Genomic DNA, 21,073 nt, shown 5'->3' with positions numbered 1-21,073 from the left:
CAAACATAAAAATGATTTTTTCTGTATCAAAGAATATGCAGTTTTACAATGTTTTGGGTATAGTTCCAAATTGTTCTTAATTTCCTTTTCTGTCATGGCAGTCAATCTAATAGATATGAGGTAGTATCTCAGAGATATTTTAATTTGTATCTCTCTAATCAGTAGTGACTTAGAACATTTTTATATAACTATTGATAGCTTTAATTTCTTCTGAAAATTACCAGTTCATATCCTTTGATCATTTATCAGTTGGAGAATGGCTCTTATTTTTATAAATTTGTCTCAGTTCCCTAAATATTTGAGAAATAAGGTTTTTATAAGATAAATTTGCTTTAAAAAAGTTTTCCCTTAGTTTTTTGCTTTCCTTCTAACTTTGGCTGTGTTGACTTTGTGCAAAAGCTTTAATTTAATGTTATCAATTATCCATTTTACTTCCCAGGATCCTCTCTATTATTTGGTTATAAACTCCTTACTTATCCATAGATCTGACAGTTAAATTTTTCCATATTCCCCTAATTTGCTGTTGATATCAACTTTATATTTAAATCATGTAGGATGCTAAAATAGAGAACAATATTACAATATTCAGCAGGTAGAAACAACAGAGTACCTAATTAACAACAAAATTAATTTAAATGGGAAGCTACCAGATGGTTTTTCCCCCTGAGGAGATGACCCTTCCTCAGTTCTTTCTGTGTTTTGGAGTCTCTCTACATACAAGCCCCCAAAACAATGACTTAAGAAGTTGATGGTTCTTTTTTTAGAATTTCTTTTTTAAAGCTTTTTATTTTCAAAATAGATAACTTTCAACATTTACTCTTGCAAAACCTTGTGTTCTAAATTTTTTTTCTCCCTCCCATCCCTCCACTCTCTCCCCCAGAGGCAAGTAATCCAATATAAAATAAATATGTGCAATTCTTCTATACATATTTACACAATTATGCTGCACAAGAAAAATCAGATCAAAAAGGAAAAATGAGAAAGAAAACAAAAAGCAAGCAAACAACAAAAAAGTGAAAATACCATGTTATAATCTACACATAGTCTCCACAGGCCTCTATCTGGGTGCAGATGGCTCTCTCTATCACAAGTCCACTGGAATTGGTCTGAATCACCTCGCTGTTGAAAAGAGCCACATCCATCAGAATTGATCATTATATATCTTGTTGTTGCCGTGTACAATGTTCTCTCAGTTCTACTCACTTCACTTAGCATCAGTTCATGTAAGATTCTCTAGGACAACTGTCAGGGGTCCTTAAACTTTTTAAATAGGGGGCCAGTTCACTGTCCCTCAGACTGTTGGAGAGTCGGACTATAGTAAAAATAAAAACTTTGTTTTGTGGGCCTTTAAATAAAGAAACTTCATAGCCCTGGGTGAGGGGGATAATCGTCCTCAGCTGCTGCATCTGGCCCTCGAGCTGTAGTTTGAGGACCCCTGGCTAGGTCTTTCTGAAATCTTGCCGGTTCTTTTCAACAATGTGGTGATTCAGGCCAATTCCAATTAACTTGTAATGAAACAAGCCATCTGCATCCAGAGATATGTCTATCAGGACAGAATGTGGACCACAACATAGTATTTTTACCTTTTCTTTTTGTGGTTCTTTGTTTACTTGTTTTTTCTTCTTCGTTTTTTCCCCTTTTGATCTGATTTTTTTGGGCAGCAGGATAAATGTGGAAATACGTTTATAAAGATTGCATGTGTTTAACCTATAACTTGCTGTCTAAGGGGGAGAAGAGAAAAATTTGAAATGCAAAGTTTTGCAAGGATGAATGCTGAAAATTATCTCAGCATGTATTTTGGAAAATAAAAAGCTATTATTATTGAAAAAAAGTTGATCTGAAGACACATTCATACTGCTTGTCTTGAGGTATTCTGCAAATTTTGTACTAACTGTGAAAAATGCAGTCATAGATCTAAATGTCACCAGGCAAGTACACATCAAGATATTTGTCCCAATTTATAGTGCTACTGCAAGGCACTTTATTAGCAACCTTGCCCCATCCTACCAACATGAATTTTATTTTTGGGCAGAGGTTGGGGTGGGGTTCAATTTCTGTCTTTCTTAGGATTATTTGGCACAATTTTGCATGAAGAGTATTATCTTAGGGTGTTTTCCCTATATTTGCCACCAGATGGCGACTGAAGCTTGCTAAGCTGGCTCACTTAAGGTCTTCATGCAATTTACAGGTTTTCTTTTCTAGTGCTATAGAATAGTTTTTTTAAACATCACATCTCCCTTAGGTTCATGTGTTACTTAATATCGATTTCTTCTTCCTTTCTCATGAATTCTCAGAGAATTCCCTCAATTCATTTAATGTGGGCTAATACACTTAAATACACAAAAGCAAAGCATGAAGGTATCAGTATCTATAGATGCTGTAGAAGAGCCTGATTTTTTAATTCCTCCCACTCTGTCTTTGAAGCTGTGCATCAGTATTCTCACAATGATCCAGATATACTCAGAAACTGTTTTACCAAAGTATTCTGATTCTCAAAGTCAAAGGAGTGGGAAAGAAGAAATTGCCCTTGTAGAAACTGAATTCAACTTCTAACCAGTTGCTAGCTAACCAGGTGCTTAGCTAACCAGCAAACACCAACTTGGCTAGGTGCCCTGGCAAGTTGTTTAATACTTTAGCAGGTTGGCCTTGGGAAACCGAAGCATGGTCACCTGGTACTGTTCTTACATAGTCAGCTTCTTTTTCTCTATCTTCTCCTCAAAGTCAGAAGCTAAGGCTAGGTTCATGGGCTGGTTCCATGGTCCCTCTGAGGTTGTCCATGTGGTCAGATGCCTGAATTTTCTCTTGCTGTCACAGTCTTTCCCAAGGACTGTCAGTAAGGACAAGCAAATGCCAGAAGAATGAATGTCCAAAGCAAATACCACAAAACACTGAGACTTTTTTGAAAAATCCCATGAAGAAAAGCAACCAGTGGGATCTCTTAAGTAGCCCTTAAGAGCTGTTTCTGTTGGAATGTATTAGCTTCACATTTCTGTGTCTTTTTGGTGCCAAAAATCCTGAAAAATTCAGAGGAAACAGGAAGCTGCTGATTTAGTGGAGCTTTTTGTAGCAAGTTTTACAGTTGATTTTGGAGATGACAGTATTGTGTAACGAATCTTGATACTCTGTGATTCAGGAATATGGCAATTATAGTGGAAAGGATGCTGAATTTGAAATCATAGACCTTGGGTCAAATGTCACATCTGCCACTTACTAAGTATGATCTTGGGCAGGTCATTTTGCTTTCTCTGGGTTTCCATTCTCTGTAAAAAATGAGGGACTAAATCACTATTGATCAGAGAAATGCAAATTAAGACAACTCTGAGATACCACTACATATCTCTCAGATTGGTTAAGATTACAGGAAAAGATAATGAAAAATGTTGGAGAGGATGTGGGAAAACTGGGACAATAATACATTGTTAATTGAGTTGTGAACTGATTCAACCACTCTGGAGAGCAATTTGGGACTATGTCCAAAGAGTTATCAAACTGTGCATACCCTTTGATCCAGCAGTGTTTCTACTAGGTTTGTATCCCAAAGAGATCATAAATGAGGGAAAAGGACCCACATGTGCAAAAATGTTTGTGGCAGCCCTCTTTGTAGTGGCTAGAAACTGGAAACTGAGTGGATGCCCAAAAATTGGAGAATGACTAAATAAGTTATGGTATATGAATATTATGGAATATTATTGTTCTATAAGAAATGATTAGCAGGATGATTTCAGAAATGCCTGGAGAGACTTACATGAACTGATTCTAAGTGAAATGAGCATAACAGGAGATCACTCTATATTGCAACAGCAAGATTATGTAATGATCAATTCTAATGGACATTAGTCTTTTTTACAGTGAGATGATTCAGGTCAGTTCCAATGGTCTTGTGATGAAGAGAGCCATTTGCAACCAGACTGTGGGAACTGAATGTGGATCACAACATAGTTTTTTCACTCTTTTTGTTGTAGTTTCTTGCATTTTATTTTATTTCTCTCTTTTTCCCCCTTTTTGATCTGATTTTTCTTGTGCAACATGTATTTGTGGAAATATATATATATATAAAAGGGTTGCACATGTTTAACATATATTGGGTTACTTGCCATCTAGGGGAGACGATGAGGAGAAGGAAGGGAAAAAATTTGCAACACAAGGTTTTGCAAGGGTGAATGTTGAAAATTATCCATGCATATGTTTTGAAAATAAAAAGTTTAAAAAAAAAAAGATACAACCCAGTGAAAAATGCCATCTGCATGTAGAGAGAGAACTATGAAGACTGAATGTGAATCAAATCATAGTATTTTAATCTTTTTTTGGTGGTTTGTTTGCTTGTTTTTTTCTTTCTTGTGTTTTTTTTCCCCTTGATTTTTCTTGCACATGATAAATATAGAAATATATTTAAATGAATTGCATATATTTAACCTATATCAAATTGCTTGCTATCTTGGGGAGGAGGGAGGTAAGGAAGGGAGGGAGAGAAATTTAGAACACAAAAGTTTTATAAAAATGGATGTTGAAAGCTATCTTTACATGATATGGAAAAATTAAATACTATTTTTAAAAATGAGGTATTGAAATTAAATTGTAAGAACAAATAACTTTGAAAGATCATCTGGATTGCCTGGTGGTTAGGCCTGAAGTCAGAAAGACCTGAGTTCATATCTCAGACACTTACTAGTTGTATGCCCCTGGACACATTTCTCATTTGTAAAATGGGGATAATAGTAGTATCTACCTTTTAGGTTGCTGTGAATATCAAACATGATAATACTTGTAAAGCACATAGTAAAGCACAGTGACTGACACATAGTGGGAAGTATATAGCTAGATATTATTATTATTATTATTGGTCTATGATCCAATGATTGTCCTGTGAATTTTTTCTAGTTATTGCTTGTTTTAGATAAATTTGTGAAACTGTCTTTGACCACATACTGGAATATATTGCTAAGGTCCCTTTGTTTTTCTAGGGAATTCTGGGATGTCAGTGATAATGAAACTGGTATATATTTTTAAAGTTTTTTTTATTATAGTTTTTTATTTACAAGATATATGCATGGGTAATTTTTCAGCATTGACCCTTGCAAAACCTTCTGTTCCAACTTTTCCCCTCCTTCCCCTCACCCCCTTCCCCAGATGGCAGGTAGACCAATACATGTTAAATATGTTAAAGTATATGTTAAATACTATATATATATATATATATATATATATATATATATATATATATACATATATATATACTTATATATACATACACATATATATATATACATTTATCTTGCTGCACAAGAAAAATCGGACTTAGAAATAATGTAAAAATAACCTGAGAAGGGAATCAAAAATGCAAGCAGACAAAAACAGGAGTGGAAATGCTATGTTGTGGTCCAAATTCATTTCCCATAGTTCTATTCATTATTGAACAAATGGAACTGATTTGGTTCATCTCATTGTTGAAGAGAGCCACATCCATCAGAATTGATCATCATATAGTATCATTGTTGAAGTATATAATGATCTCCTGGTTCTGCTCATTTCACTTAGCATCAGTTCATGTAAGTCTCTCCAGGTCTCTCTGAAATCATCCTGCTGGTCATTTCTTACAGAACAATAATATTCCATAACATTCCTATACCACAACTTACTCAGCCATTCTCCAACTGATGGGCATCCATTCAATTATTTCCAATTTCTAGCCACTACAAAAAGGCTACCACAAACATTTTTGCACATGTGGGTCTCTTTCCCTTCTTTAAGATCTCTTTGGGATATAAGCCAAATATATAAGTAGCACTGCTGGATCAAAAGGTATGTACAGTTTGATAACTTTTTGAGCATAATTCCAAATTGCTCTCCAGAAGGATGCATTCACAACTCCACCAACAATGTATCGGTGTCCTAGGTTTCCCACATTCCCTCCAACATTCAGCATTATCTTTTCCTGTCATTCTAACCAATCTGAGAGGTGTATAGTGGTATTTCAAAGTTGTCTTAATTTGCATTTCTCTGATTAATAATAATAATGATTAATAATGATTTGGAGCATCTTTTCATATGGCTAGAAATAAAAACTGGTATATTTTCTAAAACTGTTTATCTAGTTGGCCAGCATTGCCTGCAATCCTGTTTTCTGTATTAGTTCTGATGATTTCAGGTTTTCTAGAATATTTCTTATATCATCGTTTTCTTTATTTTTACTTCTCTAGTTTCTTCTGAGATAAAAAAGAAACCCAATGTTTTTACAAGCTCATCTTTTCTTTGGTTTTTGTGATTTTTCTTATCAATGTTATTTCTTGCTTTATTTCTTTAAATGTTTAATTTATCCATTTGAGCATATTTCCCTTTTTCCATCAGTGTTACTCTGAGTACTTCAGCTGTTTCATTTGCTCTATAGCATTTCCCCTGCCTCAAAATTGCATCAGCACTTTGCTTTATTCCTTTTCTGTTTCAGCTGATTTCTGTTTGTTTGTAGGTTTTTTTTTTTTTAAGCTTGTTTTTCTCTGTGATTTTTTTAGGTGTATTTTTTTTTCTTTAGCAGCAAGAGTGTGGATTGCTTCAAATTACTTCAAACCACTCAATTGGCCCTCTTGCCTGGAAAATGAATGCCTGCCTTTAACCATATTCTTTGCACTCATCACCTACTTCACCTTGGCCTGCTGAGCTCACTTTTGCTTCCCTTAGGCCAGCTGAATGACTTGTACTGTCATGCTGAACCTCTGCTTCTCAGTTAGATGTAATGAGTTAATAATTTCCCTATTCCTCTAGCTTAGGCTTCAGAGCAATCTTTTCTCTCCTCACAGACATCAGGCTGCCTCCTTTTACTGAACAGTTGCTTAGTCTTCCCCAGGTCTTCTGAGCACTGCTCGTGCCTGATCCTTCCTCCTCCCCATTCCCCCATTCCCACTCTTCTAACCCTCTCTTGAGTGTGACTTTTGTAACTAATCACCCAAGATTTTCCCTTAAAGATCACAGGATGCCCCAAGGCTTCTCCTGATGTAAAGGAATGATGGTATTGCCAGGCTGTGACTGTGGGGAAACAATTTGTATCCCAACTGTATCCAAAATAAAACAGTTTTATTTTGATGCAAACTCGTGATCCCCAACTAAAATTTATTGTAAGGGGGAGGAAAACACAGTGTCCTCCCAATGTCCTTGGGAGAGCTGTTAAGAGTGTTGGGTTTAGTTGGTTTGCTACACTGTTGCTGGCTGCTGGTTACTAGTTACTCAGTCACACAGGGATAAAAAGATCCAGGAATTCCGAAGAATAAATCAGGATTCAAACCAGGCTCCAAAGACGGTTTCCTTTCTGCTCTGTGCTGCTGCCAGAACATCTCCAGGGAGTTATAGTTCTTGGTTCCTGCTCTGCTCACTCTCCTGATGGTATTCTGACCACTGCTCTGAGATAAGTAATTCCTTTCTTCCTTTTAAATGCTTAAAGAATTCTTTCCTTGTTTTCGTAGTTTGATGATGTCTTACTTGAATTTTTGAATTTCTGTAATGGAAAGAAAAGTGAAGTCCTCTGCATTCTTTCCAGTGTTTTCTTCTTGCTCAAGGTAGGAAATTTTCTCCAATCACATTTTCAAATATTACATTTAGGATTTTTTTTTGGTAGGGGTGGAATAGATAACCTCTGGAATCCCAATTTATTTTAAGGCAGTAGTGTTAAACTCAAATACAGATTCCTGCTGCCACATCTTGGTGGAGGTTTTGAGTTTGACACTATTGCCTTAAAATAATTCAACAAGATCTATATTATGCTGTAATGATATTTATTTTGTTAAACATTTCTTAATTGCATTTTAATCTGGTTCAGGCCTTATTAGAGAGTTTTGCTGGTGAGGTGAGTTTGACACCTCTGCTAAGGTGTGATCTTTTGTATTATTTTTTAAGTGTTACTTTATCCTGCATTTCTGTTGTAGATTGGTTGTTTTTGACGACTTGCTGTACTCGAGAGCTTTTATTTTCATTATCCATATTAATGAGGCAAGAGTAGGGTAATAGAGATTCCACTTCAAAATTTGGAAGACACGAGCTGCAAGTCCTCTCTCTGACACAGACTGGCTGTGTGGCCCTCACCAAATCTCTTAACCTCTCAGTGTTCCTGACAACTCTCTGAGACTGCAAATTATAAAGAAAGTGTCAACCTGAATTGGTAGAAAGATTTCCTTGTCCTAGAATTCCCTGTATCGATGAAATCACAGGTGCACAGCCTGTCTCTCTAGCCTCTACATATTAATACAGTATTAAAAATTCTTACATTGGATTAGAATCCAATAAATTTCATGTGGTACATAAATCTATCTTGTCCTCAGGGTACAAAGAAAAAACAGAAGGAGGTTCTGTCCATAAGAACAGCTCTCGGTACTGAAATACTGAGTCCATGAACTGATTGTGAACCTGGTTTCTACGTAATTGTTTGGAAAGATAACTTGGCAAAGGAATGCCCTCTGTGTGAGAAAAATCAAGTGGTTCTTAAATGTAATATAACCTGCATTTAATACTTAATATTAGTGGCCATAGGATTTAAAATTGTAAAGGACTTTGGACATCATCATAAGCATTTATTAAGTGTCTAGCAGGTTCATATAGTCTCTGCCTTCAAAGAATTTATAGTCTACGTTGGGACAGTACCTGTATTCATAAGGCACTCTGTACTTATATATTTATATGTTTCCTCACTCCCCCTTCCTACCCCTGCTAATGGACTATATCCAAGTTCTTTGAGAGAAGGAGCTAGTTTTCACTTTTGCTTTTGTATTCACACTGTCCATTGCTATTTTTGGTATCACAACTGAGTGACTAATCACTCCCTCCATACAAAATAAATATAAATAAATATGTGATATGAAAGGATATCATTAACAAGGAAACAGTGCTCAAGCAGGGCTTCTTGGAGAAAGTGGAACTTGGGCTGAGTTTTGAAGGAAACAAAAGATTCATAAGTTAAGAGTAAGTGCATTCCAGGCATTGGAAGGAAATTGAAGAAGGAAGTCCTATGTAAAGAATAATTGATGAATGAAAAGTCTGAGAGAGATAATTTTTGGATAGCTAATAATCAATTTATTAATTATGGCTAGCATATAATCAATAACATAAGGTCCTCTAGGAAATAAACTTTTCTCTCAGAGTTAAATATCCTTGGAAAAGTAGAAATCAATTCTGATTGGTTAATAATTGATGAGAGAATTAATATTATAATAAGTGATTTTATTCTAAGGGAGGACTTCAGATTTGACTATGATTATAACCCTGGACTTTTTGTCCAAGACACCTCTCTTCCCAATCATCAATTTTGCAATGTATACAAAAGGATTTATCCTCCATCCAATCTTCTTGAACAAAGGGCAGAATTCATTTAGATAATACCCTTTAATAAGAACTAAGCTTTTCCAGCTTTTCCACCCAAAAGTGAACCTAATCTCATCATAAGCCCTGTCTTTCAGCCATTGCTTTACCAAGTCATACAAATGAGGAACTAAGGGGAAAAAAAATCTGGATTTCTCTCTCCCCCATGTTAATAATTGGCTAATAATTATTTCTTTTGCCTTCTTAATGGAGAAAGTGCTTAAAAAAAAAAAGAAAACAATTAGAAGACTATTCTGGCTAGATATGAGTGTCAGAAGGGAACAAAATTCTATGATTGGAAAGGTAGGCTGGGATCAGGTTGTGAAATGAGGAATTTGTTTATATTTGGTCTGAAAGGCATTATTAATTAAAGTGCCACTGAAGTTTATTGAGTGGAATCAGATCTGTTTTAGGAAAATCATTTTAGCACTATGTTAGATTAAGGTAGAAGCAGGTCAGGAGACCAATTATGAGGTTGTTGCAATAATACAGAAAAGGCTGGGCTTACTCATGTACAAATGACAATTTCAGGCTTCTGAGTGGATCTGTGGAGTGAGGAAGCATGAGGAATAGAGGATAAGGCCAAGGCTGCCAGCTCATACAAATAGTAATTGGAAAGCAAAGATTCTGACCCAGGGCCAAAGCTAGTCTTCCCCCCCTCAACACTGCTGTCTCAGTGGAAAAGCAGAAATGGCAGTCGTCCAATCTGTACTAGAGTGGGCGGTAGAAAGGGCCAAGTATGAGAATTACAACTGACATTTATGGACCTTCCAGTATATGATCTCATTTGAGCCTCCACAATAATCCGGTGAGATGGGTCCTACTGGTATTATTATCCCCGTTTTACAGGTGAGGAACCTGAGACTGGTCCGGATAATGATGAGACTTGTGCTGGGTTATAGAGCTAGTATCTTGACTTCCCCACCCCCTCCGCCTGCTTGACTCCACATCTAGCCTTTAGTACAAAGTACCGCAAAGCTTCTCTAACATACACCACCCTTAATTACTTTCCTGATTGTCTCGAATCAGGGCACTTCTCCAGGTTCCAGCAAAGCAAGAAGTCCTACCAGCCCCTGCACGCGGCGACCTCCGCGGGCTGCGACGGCTGGGCCAAGAGGGAGGGGGTGGGAGGGAAGGCGTCGGAGGCCCGAGCTCTGGAATCTAAAAGGCACTATTTTCTGGGGTGGGAGGTGGGGAATTTGCGCGTGGTACCAGGCAGGGGAGCGAGCCGTGGGATCTGGGGTTGGGGGCAGCGGTCTTAGAGCCGGAGGTGGGGCGGGCCCGGCCCCTGAGCTACCCTCTGACCCGCCCGTCAGGCCAGAGCTGTGCCTCTGAAAGTAAAGAAGGACGTAAGTCTGTCTCTTTTATATGATCCTCTTCCCTCGGGTCACCTAGTCCGCCCCTCCACTTGTATCTTCTTTCTCTTCTCCCATATCCAGTGATCTCACCTTTACCCCACCTCACCCTCCCAGCCTCCTTCTTTATCTTTCTACTAGTTCCATCCTGTCTCAGTTACTTCCTCTTCCTTCCTATTCTGCCCCGTCTCCCTCTCTCCCTCCCTTTCTTCCCATTCTTCTCCTTCAGTCTCCTTAGCTTCCTCCCTACCCCATTCCTATCCTGCCCCCTTTACCTCCCTCCCTTTATGTCAGGCCCACCCTGTCTCTAACTCTACTTTCCCACTTTTCTTTAACAGCTTCTTTCCCTCTCCTTCTCTTTACCATCCTGCCCCTTCTATTTCCTCTCCCTTTTAATTTGGCCCTCTCTATCTCCACTCCTTCCTTCCTACCCTTTCCTTCATTCTCCTTTCCCCTTTTCCACTCCTCCCCTCAATCTCCTTTCATCCAGCTCAATATTCTAGCTTCCTTTCCTCTTCCCTTTTTAGCTTCTCCTTTGTATTCCCATCCTTTCTCCTTTGCCCCCTTCTCTCCCTTTCCCTCTTGCCCTATTTGCCTTCTTCAATCAATTCTTCCCCTGCATCCTTACCTTTTAAAATATCTTTTCAATTTAGGAACACTTATTAGACATTATGTATAAAATATTATGCTAGGTACTGAGGATAAAGACTGAGAAAATGATACCTCTAAAAACAGCCCTGCCCTCAAGAGGTTTCACTAATTAGTTTAATTTCCACTTAATCTTGAATTATTTAAAGCTCAGTTCAAATGATTTTGACAACCTGAGATCAAAGAACTTTAAAAATAAGTATTGTGATAACTGTATTTCAATATAATTGACTTCCTTTTTAGTCTTATGTATTTTATACATTTAAAAACATTTTGAAAAAGATATCTGTAGGCTTCCCCAGATGGGCAAAATGGTTCATGACATTAAATAAAAGGCTAAGTGATGCTTTAGAAAGTCTCCCCATTTGAATTTCATCATGAACATTATTTTGTGACATTAATGCAAATAGGATCAGAAATTTGAACTATACAGACTTAAGATTTACTTAGTCCAATTCTCTCATACTACAGGTCAGAAGCAGGCCAAGAGAGTTATGAAGGCAAAGATATAAAGAAATATAGTTCCTAATTTCAGGGAGTTTATAGTCATAGAATAACAATAATTATATCTAACATTTATATAGAGCTTTAAGGTTTATCCTCTAAAGTCCTATTTCCTGGGTTCGAAGTTCCACCATTTTGAAAAGGCTTCCAGTATGATCCTAGTGAATAATCAGAGTGGTTTTTTAAGTTTGACTACCTCATAATGAATTTTTTTTTTTTTTTTTTTTTTTGCCATGACAAGTCATGAAATAAAGAAAAATTTAAAAAGACCTTCAGTCTTGTACAGGCCCTCTTATGCTTGTGCAATTAAAAAGATAAATGGTTTTTAAACTGTCACAAAACTTCAGTTTAATTGTATTTTAAGTGGGAGATTCTTGTCCAGTAATCAATAAGTGAACGTATTGCTGAAATTACTGAATCACAACAATCTTGATATTCTTTCTATAAATGAAATTAGGAGAAGAAAGTTGCTGCTTTTTACCTATTTATGAATCATTAAATAGGCTTTGGAGGACAAATAAGAATTTGGTGAAGGGGGTTTCATAAGTCTAAAAGCTTTTATTTTGTGGGACACATGGTTTTACATATCTAAGTTCTAATTATAAGTACTTAGAAAAATCCACCACAAAAATAATGGCTTCTTATGCACCAACATTACCTGCTCAAGAATAAGTGGTAAAGAAACTCTTGGAAGAACTTGATAAGACAACTGAATAACAAAAATACTTCTGTTTCATGGATACCTTCTATGAAAGAATTTGTAGTTGCTGGCCATGGAGAACAGTAAATAATATCATGAAGAATGAGAGAGACTACATTTTAGTCATAGGAAAATTTTATTAACAGGTGACTTTAACTGGAGTCAGCTGTCTGTGTACAATCAGGCCATTGACTTGTCAGAGCAAAGAACAGAATTTATAATAAAAAGAAAGAATAACAATTAGAAAAATATGTGGTATAAATTTTTTAAAAATCTAACACTTATTTAAGCAAGCTTTTGAAAATAAGAAATGGAAAATGGACAACAGGAATGAAATTGACACTGACTATAATGATTCTATCCAAAAGTTAAAACAATGTAAATTAATTGCTACAACAAGGAGACCAGAAGGGCCCAGAAAATACCTTAGGTAACATTTGACTTATTTGCTAAATTGGAAGGAAAAAAATTGGCTTCCAAAGGCAGTACTAGGATAGAATATAAACTCCTTTTTTACAATCTTAGAAGACTGATGGACAATTATGAGCAATATTATCTCATAAAGCAGAGGGAGGCATCACAAGGTAAAATCAGTCTAAAGAAAACCTGGTGAGCTATTCAACTAAGCAAAGTTATCCCAAGAGCATTCAAAGATGAAAATGGAAAGAGGATTAGAAATAAAAGGCAAATGGAAATGATTTGCCAAAAAAAAAACATTTCTACAACCATTTCTTAGTCAAGGATAACAGAACCACCAGACTTAGTATCATATTTCGCAAGGTACTTCAGAGGAGGTAGAAATGCATTAAAGAGAACAAAAGCAGGAAAAGCAGCTGCATTGGACCAAGCTATAGAAGATCTGTGATAGAGACCATAAAATTGTGAAGGCATTAAGAGATGAGAACATTTAGATACAAGGTATCTGAAGGACATGCATGAAGATAATCTCAAACTTCATTAATAGTTAAGAAAAAAACAAACAAACCAAAAAAACCCAAACCCAAAACAAAGAACAAACCAACCAAATTGGCCAAACTGATCAATAACTATCATACTATATGTCTACTTTCTTATCTATGCCAAATCTTGGTAAAAATCCTTTATACATGAATTGAGGTTATCTTTGATGAGGGTATTAATAGAAATTGAACACTTCCATGAGGAATATTAAATAACAGCCCATCTTGACCAACCCATAATAGACCAAAGGATATAGAGAATATAAAATTCAGTTGGGCTTATTGTTTATTGATTATGAAGAAACATTGACAGGACACTACCTTACAGAATCTTTTACAACAAAATGTTTCTGTTACATCCAGATTGTTAAAAATTCCTTAAAAGATGTAAAAGCAGAAATAACAGAAGTAATGACCTTCTGATGCTAATATCAGGAAAGGCATAAAAGAGAAGCAAATATATGCTTCCCAAAATTATTCATCTCCGTGATGGAGAAGATCCAGTATAGAGTCAAAGTTGAAGAGGGGTTCTCTGTGGAAGTATGATCCTTCACATGTGTATTTAATGAATGACAGACATTTCTGGCCCAGGGTTGAAAAGGACAGTAAGTTGGATTACTTTTGGAAAATTGCAGAGTTATTTTACCAATTCTAAGTTTCCCATGAAAGCAAAGCTTCCTCTTTTTTAAACAAATATTTTACCAGTCTTGCTATATGTAAGTGAGACCTGGAATGCCATTGTGTCTGAAGAAGTGAAAATGAGAGTAAGGCAATGGAAAAGAAGCGTGGTAGATGTAAGAAGACTGCCACATATATCTAATAAAGATCTTCAAAGAAGAATAGGAGGAAAATATGTTATCAAAGGAATTATATAACAAGAAGGGAAGATTGATCATATGGCAAGAGCAATGGATGACAGACAGTTGGAGACTTCTACAAGTATCCTTGAGATGTTGGAAGAAAACACTTTGGTGGTACCCAAGTGGTGAACTTTGGGGAGAATATAGATTAGAGCTACATATGATGCTGCACAGACATGGCTGAGTGCAGTCTACATTTTAGAGAGAATTCCTGAATCAAAGAGATCACAAGTCCATAAGTCTAGTCGAATACTTGAATATTTTTAACCATTTTCAAAGCTTCCCTCTTTCCAACTAGCACTGGCATGGTTGGTTCTCAAATAGTGACTAATTACTTCTCCCTTCATTGTTCTAAGGGCAACCCTGAGGGGATAAGTATATCTAAAACTATTCCTCACAGACCCCCATCTGATGTGTTCCCCAATGGCATTTAATCAGGTGAAATCTTCCTAAAACCTCTAAACTGATTGATATCAATTCATTTTTACAAAGGGATATGTACTGAGAAGGTAAAAAGGGCCATGATGTAAAAAATACATTTTCCCTCTCCTACAAACTCCAAACCTGAGTTTTCTCTATATAACCATTTAGTCTTGAGGAAGAGTATATTCAGTTTTAAAGTTGAGGCTCTATAACATAACTTTTCCCTCTCCCCATCTAAGTAGTAAGTCATTTATCTCTCTAGAAGGAATTCTCACTATTTGAATATGGTATAACTGATGAATTAATCACTCCCTTGCTAGGCTGGACTGGCTCCTTGCTGGGGCAGACAAATTGCTCAGCTGCTTAGAGGTCTCTACCAGAATTCTCACTAGACTTAACTGCTGTGAGTTGGGACTGTAGTTGCTGGATTTCTGATAGATTCTTCAATAATCTTTCAATATTGATTGAATAGTTGAATACTTGAATATTTTTAACCGTAAAAGAGGAAGCTTTGCTTTCATGGGAAACTTAGAATTGGTAAAATAACTCTGCAATTTCCCAAAAGTAATCCAATTTACTGTCCTTTTCAATTCTGGGCCAGAAATGTCTGTCATTCATTAATACAATAACTCTGCCTTGTGAGTTCCTTTCAAAATTCCCAAGTTTGTAAAGTGGTCTAATTTATCTGGATATTTATTCACCAAACATTAGTAAAGGAAAAATAAAAGAGACAAAAGCAAGCACAAAATATTTTAGGATACCTGGTAGAAAAGTGGGAGGGGAGGCCCAATCAATCCCTTACTCTACTCCCTAGGCCAACAACTATTTTTCCTTGTCACTTGAAATCTTCTGGAAAGAAAGAGTAAGAGATTGTCCTTTCTAACCTTTTATATACACACTCAGTTCCTGCTCAGTAGACAAAAAGGCTTTTTATCACCCTGCAGTGAGCAGACAGGAAATATCAGAGGATATTGGTACTTGCTTTGAAGTCTAGGCTCACTGGGCCATTTTGTATGCCTAAAAGCAAGCTCATCAAGCCTCCAAATTAGTTGGCACTAGATTGAGCATATTGCATAGGTTTTAAGGCCTGAATTATCAATGGCTACTCCTCCTACTATACAAAAGATCATAGATTTAGGATGGCAATGGACTTCAGACTTAGAGGTCGCCAATTCAACTCCCTCATTTTTAAAAAAATGAAATACTGAGACCCACAAAAGTGAAGTAATGAAAAAAAAATTTTTTTCTCCCAAATACAGGCAAATATAGTCTTCAACATTTAGCCTTGCAAAACCTTATGTTCCAAATTTTTCTCCCTCTTTCCCCCTTCCCAAGATAACAAGCAATCCTATGTAAATTAGATAGGTGCAATTCTTCTAAATACATTTCCATATTCGTTATGCTGCTCAAGAAAAATCAGATCTAAAGGGGAAAAAAATTCGAGAAAGAAAGAACAAACAAGCAAACCACCACAAAAAAAAGTGAAAATACTATGCTTTGGTCCACATTCAGTCTCCATAGTTCTCTCTGGATATGGATAACACTTTCCGTTGGAATTGCCTTGAATCACTACATTGCTGAAAAGAGCCAAATTCAAGTAAAGCAACTTATTTGAGATGACAGATAGTAAGTAGCAAAGCTAATTTTTGATTCCAAACTATGCTTTCAAATCTGCCAGTTTTTTCACTTTCCTGTCCCATTTTTTATTACTGCTTATGATATTTATCTTGTTCTTCTGAAATATAAATTCCTAAAACTTCTATCTGAGCCTTTTTAAATACTTTGCACATAGGAGTAGATAAACTCCTATTTTTTTTTAATATTATTGATCTTGCTACCCATACTAATAATGTTAACTGTTAAGTCCCATAAATGATCTTTAGAAAAATAATTCTATATTATTTGTCTTCATTTTCACGGGTGAAAATTCCTTCCCATCCTTATCCTTACTATAAGTTTTATGAATTGAATTTCCAGGATTATAGCAAATCTCCATTTAAAAATTTTTTTATTTATTTTTGCTGAGGCAATTGGGGTTAAGTGGCTTGCCAAGGGTCACACAGCTAGGAAGTTTAAGTGTCTGAGATCAAATTTGAACTCAAGTCTTCCTGACTTCAGGGCTGGTGCTGATTTTCTTTTATGTTATGACCCTCATCTATTCCCTATGTGTAGCTTCCTAATTTGTCCCCTATCTTCTAGTGTCTTTTCTTCTCTAATCCATGCTCCACAAACTCTGGTAAAATAGTGTTCCTAAGCCACAGGTCCATCTATATTACTACTTATCTCAGGAATCCCCTATATCTAACTATTTCCTCTAGGACGAAACACAAGCTACTGTGGTTGTCATTTAAGCCTTCCAAAGTCTGGTTCCAGCCTGCCTTCCAATATTTATTTGACACTAGTCCCCTTTAAGCACTATCTGCTCAATTCAAGTCACTTCAATGAGCCTTCATTCAGTATTTACTATTTTAAGATACTGTGCTAAAGAGTGGGAATACAAAGGCAAAATAAAACTGCCTCTGTTCTCAAAGAGCTGGTATTCCAGGTGGGAATGCATATATACAAAATACATGCGAAGTTACATCTGTGGAAAGCTAAAACAAATAGGACAGTGGATAGAGTGTCAGCTCCAGAGTCAGGAAGACTCCTCTTTTTAAATTCCAGTGGTCTCAGAAACCTAATAGCGGTATGAACCTGCACAAGTCATTTAACCCTGTTTGCCTCAGTTTCCTCATCTGCAAAATGAGCTGGAGAAGGAAATGGCAAATTACTCCAGTATCTGTGCCAAGAAAATTCCAAATGGGATCACAAAGAGTCAGGTATATAACTGAACAATAAGAACAACAACAAATAGATCAGGAAAGGCCTTTTGGAGGAGGAGGTAGTATCTGAAGTGAGAGTCTTGGGAAGAGATGAAGAAGCAAATCATTACAGGGATGGTAAGGATAGACAGCTTGTATAAAGAGAAGTACGGAGGCCAGGGAATGGAATGTTATATTGGAAAACAGCAAGTAGGGCAGTTTGGTTTAAATTTAGAGTTCATGAAGGAGAATAACATGAAAGACTGGAATTAGATTGTAAAGGACTTTAAATGTCAAACAGAAAAGTGTATATTTTATCTTAGTGGCAATAGGGAACCATGGAAGCTTCTTGAGTAGGTCTGTGACTTGGTCAGATCTCTGTTTTAGGGATAACAATTTGACAGTTTTGAAAAGTATGGGAGGGACTTGCTGTGGTCTGAATATGGCATTTCCTTATCCAAATAGTACTTTTGCCCTAACTTTACATTTTTATAACACTTTTTTCTGTCTGTTGACACTACAGCTGGCATTCCATCTCTCACTTACCCATTCCCTTTGTCTGGAATACATTTCTTCCTCATTCTTGGAATCCCAAATGTTAATTTCCTTGGGAAGTCTCTCTATGCCCCATATGTATTTGTATTGCCAGCGCCTAACATAATCACTAGATGTCTAATGAAATGCTTATTGAATTTAATTGAATGAAAGCAGCAAAATATCATGCATCTTCCTCCACTTTTTCCCCCAGAGCTGCCAAAAAAATTTCACAGAACTGGAATTTTAGAGCTGAAAGAGACCTTAATGATTATCTAGTCCAGACATGCTTAACTTTTTAAAGTGTCATGGATCCCCCTGGCATTCTGTGAGGCCTGTGGATTTCTTCTTAGAATGATGTTCTTATCTTATATAATATATATAGGTTTAGAACAAATAAAATACATAGGACTACAAACCAAATATGTTGGAATATAGTTATCAAAATTCATATTTTTGAAACCTTACAATTTCATTGATCCTAAGCTAAGAATTTCTGATCTAGTTCAATCCTCATATTCTATAGATAAGAAAACTGAAAGACTTAATGCTTGATTTTCCATTAAGTCAAAGGACAAACATTCACTTCTCATTAACAATTGAGTGTTATTTTCCATATACCACACTACTCACATTCTATAATTTTTTGGTAATCCTCATAAAAACACTTTAGTGGCAGCCAGATGGCTTGGTGGATAAACTGGGCTCAGAATCAAAAAGACTCATTTTCTTGAATTCAAATCTAGCCTCAGATACTTATTAGCTATGTGACCCTGGGCAAGTCACTTAACCATGTTTGCCTCAGTTTCCTCATCTGTAAAATAAGCTGGAAAAGGAAATGGCAAATCATTCCAGTATCTTAGGCGAGAAAACCCAAATGGGGTCATGAAGGGTCAGACATGATTTAAAAGAAAAGACTGAACAAAAACAGAATGACAAATCCATGTCGTTTGAATCCATGTCACAGAACCAGAGTTTGTAGAGAATTGTAAGGGCCTCAAAAATCATGAGCTTAAACTCATTTTTGTTGTTGTTGCTCAGTTATCTTCCTGATGCCATGGACCTGAAGTTTTCTTGGCAAAGGTATTGGAATGGTTTGCCATTTCCTTTTACAGGGAATCCCTGTTTTATAGTTGAGGAATTGAGACAAATGAGTTAATTGATTTGCTCAGGGTCACAGCTAACAAGAGTCAGATCTTCCTATTGCTCTACCTACTGCACGCCCAGCAGCCCCTCATTTTGCAGATGAGGACCCTGACCCTCAATGAGTTGGTGACTGTATGACCAAAGGCATACAGATAGTGTCAGAGGCACAATTTGGACCAGTTCTGCTGAGCCAGTTTTCTTCCTAGTGTAAAACACTGATATATGATTTTTACAGAATTGACAGACCTAGATGGGATGTGATATACAACACTGGAGGGAGCTTCTGAATTTATTAGCTCACAGATCTATTTGACCATTGAATTAGGGAAATTAAGGCACCAAAAATTAATTGATTAAGTCTCAGGACAAAGCAATGATAGCTTTAGAACTCAAATCTTTTTTTCCCAAGCTAGTATTCTTTTATTAAACTTCACTATGTCTTGGAAAATTATTTTCCAAGACATAACAAAGTTTCCCCCTGAGGATAGAAAAACTATTTTTAACAGGTTACTTGACAGCCAATTGCAACTTTAACCATAAGTTTAAAAAATTATATATGGCATGTATTGCTGGAGGATAATTTGATAGAATTTTGTATTCCAAGGACAAATAGACAAAAATGTTCATTTTTGAGGAGAGTTCACATAAAACAATAATAAGATTAAGAATAGTGGGCATAATTAAGATAGTTCTTTCTAATAAATAATTCTTTGAACAACAACTAACCTGCTTGTGTAGAAAAGAAACAAAATGGAGAGACTGGAATATAGCATGGAATTAAATGCGAATAAAGGCATTTATATATTAAAAAAAAAAAGAATAGTGGGCATATAGTATATAGTACTTTAAGATTTTTCAAAACATGCCATTATCTTATTTGATATTTATTTATGGGTATTTGAAATATCACTTTTCTGGGGATCAAAAATATTTGCCTCTTAGTAAAGTTTATTGGGTGTTTTATTACCATTCTTGTGTCCTTGACAAAACTTTTTCTGTATAGCCTTTCATTCACTTATTAAAGGCAAGATACTGTGAAGGCCCTAGAGGTAAAAAGAATTAAAAACAAAACAAAACAAAGCAACAAAACAAACTATTCCTACCTTTAAAGCATTTACCTTTCAGTAGGGAGAATCCAACACCGTACAGAGTTAAGTATGATATAAAATAAAGTGTAATGGGGACAAAAGAAAGAAACAGAGAAAATATTCTAGAAAAATTTCAACATTGGGAATTTATGGACACTCTTCTTGATTTCAAACAGATAAGAGGGTTTGAAGAGTATCCCCTTTACTTCAAGTTTGGCAAAAAACTAATTCACTCCCAAAAAGTTAAGACCTGGAACATTAAGTTAAAGCCCAAAATAACTTAGGCTGAATTTCAAGTCTGTCAACAATAGAAATGTTGATGTGACCTAGAAACATGAAGTCCTTATTTAACAGAAGTAGGAAAAAAAATTTGTTAGGGCTGAAAATTCTCCCCCCCCCTTTTTTATTTTCCATGCTCAGAAGAGTACTTGTCATATAGTATATGCTTAATAAATGCTTGTTGACTGACAGAATCAGGTTCTTTGCTTAACAGTTTGGTGATGAGATTTTAAAAACAAATTACTTTAAAATTCCATTTTCATCTAGCCTTGCCCCTCAAAGTTGTAAAGTGAGAAAAATTACTTAAATAAACATTTACTAAGTGACTTCTATATGCATGGCACTATAATAGGCACTAACAATTCAGAGAACAATACTAAGTCTCAGTCCTCAAAAGAGTTTACAATTGGATAGGGAGACCTAAAGCAAGTACATAAATA

The 21,073-nt window shown here is 36.1% G+C and overlaps 1 protein-coding gene across 2 annotated transcripts in view; it reads left to right on the top strand.

Moving 5' to 3' along the window:
* Positions 1-10,518: 10,518 nt before the first annotated feature.
* FAM178B (family with sequence similarity 178 member B) overlaps positions 10,519-21,073 on the top strand; it is a 171,026-nt gene continuing 160,471 nt past the window's right edge. Inside the window, exon 1 of one of the 2 annotated variants that reach the window (XM_031951489.1) lies at positions 10,519-10,685. The gene's annotated coding sequence lies outside the window, so the exon portion shown is untranslated. The remainder of the gene's footprint in view (positions 10,686-21,073) is intronic. The other variant, XM_031951491.1, reaches the window with a different exon arrangement.

This window comes from Sarcophilus harrisii, chromosome 2 (assembly GCF_902635505.1).
Source record: "Sarcophilus harrisii chromosome 2, mSarHar1.11, whole genome shotgun sequence".
In the NCBI taxonomy this organism is placed as follows: Eukaryota; Metazoa; Chordata; class Mammalia; order Dasyuromorphia; family Dasyuridae; genus Sarcophilus; species Sarcophilus harrisii.
The sequence above is the reverse complement of the archived record's forward strand: the minus strand, read 5'-3'. Positions and strand labels throughout refer to the sequence as shown.